Below are 3,686 nucleotides of genomic sequence, written 5' to 3' on the forward strand. Positions count from 1 at the left end.
AGGTGGCCCCGGGGGGCCGCATCCCCTCCCCACCTGCTCCCTGCGGCTCCCCTGGGTGGGGCAGCATATCTGCAAACGGGGTGGCCTTGTGCTGGCTCCTGCCAGTGATACCTGCCCTCTCCTGGTTTCCTGGCTTGCTCAGTCGAGCCCAGGGGCGTCCCGGAGGGGACGGCGGCAGCTCGGCCTGTCCCTGGTGCTTGGACCCCCAGCACCTAACCCGGAGGTAACCTCTTTCCAGAGCATTTTGAGGGCCCCGCCGCCCCAGCGGGACTTCTTGTGGCCAGGATGGGAGAGTGTGCGGGTGGGGGGCATCTTCTGGTGCTCTCAGGACAGAAGAGGGCAGGACTCCCCCCCCGCCGTGGTTCCCGAGGTTCTGGCCTTGACTCTTCCGAGTTGGGGGGGGTCACAGCAAAGCCAGGATCCCACTGGAATGAAACCCTCGGGAGGAGCTGCTCTCGTTCAGGCCCCTCCAGCCCCAGGGTCCACCGCTGGAAGGAAGACGTCAGGAGTCCGGCAGGGCGGCAGGGCAGGGGTGTGCTTTGGAGGACGGTGCCACCCTCCCCTTGCCCTCCCTGCCCTCGCTCCACGGGCCCTGCAGAGCCCAGGCCCTCTGGGCTCACAGCTGCCCTAAGGCCGTCCCCCCCAGGCTGAGCCCAGCCCTTGGGTGCCAACTGTGAGCTGACACCTGGATTGGGGGGCGGGGGCCGTGCCAAGGCAGAGAGAGGGTGTTCTTGGGAAGCTAGGCGTGGCTCCTTGGAGAAGCATGTGTCTCCAACGGAGTGATGGGGACTCAGGGTCCCTGAGCTGGACAGCCACACGCAGCCCTGGACTGGGCACTTTCACCGCTAACTGCCTGGCCCAGGCTCCCAGCCCAGGGCCTGCGGGTCAGAGGGGCAAAACCAGCCCCCACGGTCAGGTGTGGGGATGGCCGCCAGCGTGGGGGGTTTGCATCCGGGCACCCTCGCCCTGAACTCCAGAGCCCAGTGAGGGCCCCCGCAGGAGACCCAGGCCGGTGGTCCCAGGCCCGTGCCCTCCTCCCAGTTGGGGACCCTGCAGGCTGCAGCCTGGCCTCAAGACAGCCCTCAGGCTGGGGCTCCCCGGTCCCTCGTCTGCCCTGTGCCCCATGGCCCGATGCCACCTAGTGCTGCCCGTGGCCTGGGGTCTCCACCATGTGTCCCGTGGCCTGCTGGCTTGGGCGCCCAGGACTGCATGGCACCCCAGGCCGCCGGGCCAGAGGGGCTGGATGAGAGCCAGCCTCTCTCCCCTCCCCACCCCTACCATGGCCGGGGTGCACTGGCCTTTGGCCGTGCAGGGGCAGCAGTTCTAACTAAAAGGAAAGACAGCTTTTTTTGTTGTTGTTGTCTTTGTGGCTGTTTCTTTAAGCAGAAAATTAAGCACGTTTTCTTGTCAGTTTGATTTCACGGTAGCCACACCTCGCCTGTCTGTGCAACAGCCATTCCTCCCAGGAACTGGGGGGCTGGTCCCTGGCGACACCCGGGTGCCCGGTAATCTGATGCCCTGCCCCCAACCCCCGCCACCCCCTGGATGTGAGGGATGGGGGACCAAGGCACAGCAGAAAGAGGGTGGGCTTCCCGGGGGGAGCAGTGCTCTGGGGAGAGGCGCTGGGCGCCGGCTGGGGAAGGTTCGGCAGAGGAGGAAGGCTCCTGCCAGCTTGGGAGGGGCTGCAGGGGAGGCCCTCTGCACAGAGGGACCCCAACCCGGGAGCATGGCCTGGGCGGGAGCGGCCAGCCTGCTCAGGGTGATGAGGTCCTGGGTGTAGATGGGGTGTGCAGCAGCGTGAGGCTGGGGGCATCAGGGAGGCCAGAGGGAGCCATCCTGCGGCCCTGCCCGCTCTGGGTCCTGGCCTCTCGTGCATCCCGCCTGTGGGAGCTGGTCCAGCCAGGTGCCCGTTTCTGCCCATCTCCTCGCTGCCAGAGGCCTCACTCCCCAGCTGCCACCCACGGTCTGGACAGCGCTGGAGGAGCTGCCACCAGGGCCGAGCCCACGTGGGCTCTCGGGGCCGGGGCCTGGGGTCTCCTTAGCGCCGGCGTTTCTGGGTTGAACCCATGTTGAGGAGAAGGACGGTGGAGGCCCACAGCTCATGGTGGCCTGGCTCCCACCTGACACCCTGGGGTGACAGACATTCAGTGTCTCTCCAGACCAGCCAATCAGGGCAGAGGGACACTGCTGCTGGCTGGGAGCGGGGGGTCTGCGGAGGGGCTGGAGGTGGGAATAGGGGCTGGAGGGGCTTCCTCTGCGATAGAAGGGGCCTGTGGATGGAGGAGGGAGGCCCGGACTTGCCAAGCAGCCCCGGAAACCAGCCTCCTATGCTGGCCCCTGCCACAGGCAACATGGGGGTGCCACCCCATTGTTTAGTTGGGGAGCCAAGGCCTGGAGAGGGCATGACTCAGGGTGCTGCTGAAGGGACTTGGGACCTGAGGCTTAAGCTCATCCTGCCCCCTTCCAGCCCTCAGACCCCGTGGGCTCGTGACCTGGCCATATGGGGCCGGGTGAGGCTGCGCAGGGGCCTGGGCCTCAGGCAGCCTGGGCTTCACGATGGGGGCAAGGGGCTGGGCCACAGACGTGGTGGGTTGGGGGGGGGCTGGGCCCTAGGACAGCCGACTTCTGCTCCCCTGTAAAGTGCAGGAATCCATCACATGTGTGCTGCTCGGCTGCTCTTGGGGGCAGTGCGGGTGGGGGGAGAGGAGACACATATCAAGTCCTCGCTGTGGCCAAGGGTCTTTGCCATGCAAGGGACCTGCAAGGGACCACAAGTGCCCACATCTTCCAGCTGGTTTCCCATCCCCTGTCTGCCAGATTGAAGGACCCCAAAGCCCTGGACACTCGGGATCCTGCAGAGGTGTGGCCACCTCCCCCACTACCCCTCCCCACACTGTGCCAGGGTATGGTGGGGGGAAGGGTACCGATTGGTACCTTCCCCCTTCTGCAAGGGTTCTGCTTCCCTCATCCTAAAATAACCACTGTTGGTGGAAGAAAATTAGTAAAATAAACGCAGAAAAGGAAATAAAAATCTCATGCAGTCCCCCCGCCCCCGCCTTCCTCACCTGATTGGCCTTCTGCACACTTCTCCCTGGGGGGCCTTTCTGGGCACTAATAGGTGTTTGCCCTCGGCCTCCTGCCACCCAGGAGGTTCTGCTCACCTTTGTGGGGCATTTGCGTCCTGGGGGCTCCCAGCCACCCCCTTTCTGCCCTAGGCCCAGGGTTTGTGCCGTGGGCATCTCGACCTCTTTGCCGCTGTGGGGCAGCTATCAGCCGGCCTGGGGCTGGGGCCTGTGTGGCCTTTCCGGGGTCTGGGGCCTGGGTCCAGTCAGTGACATTGTCACCAGGGCTGGCCTCCTTCCTGCCCCACCTGCAATGCACCCCTAGCAGCCCCACCTGTGGCCAGAGCGGGCCTCCTCGCCCTGGAGGGCAGAGATCAGAGTGGAAGGCCCGCAGGCCTCTGGCAGGGCAGCCAGCACCCTCGACACTGTGCTCCCACAGACTGGACAGCCCTGACCACGTGAGGGAGGCAGGGCAGGGGGGCTCAGGGCAGGGACCCAGGGGGTCCCAAACCCGAGTGCAGCCTAAGGAGCCTGAAGGAGGGTCAGGGATCAGGGTCCTCATCTTGCTGACGAGGCTGAGGCTAGGCTGAGACCCGTCCTGGGAGAGGGGCCTGCCAGACTGAA

The sequence above is a fragment of the Zalophus californianus genome, chromosome 15 (assembly GCF_009762305.2).
Source record: "Zalophus californianus isolate mZalCal1 chromosome 15, mZalCal1.pri.v2, whole genome shotgun sequence".
NCBI classification, from domain to species: Eukaryota; Metazoa; Chordata; class Mammalia; order Carnivora; family Otariidae; genus Zalophus; species Zalophus californianus.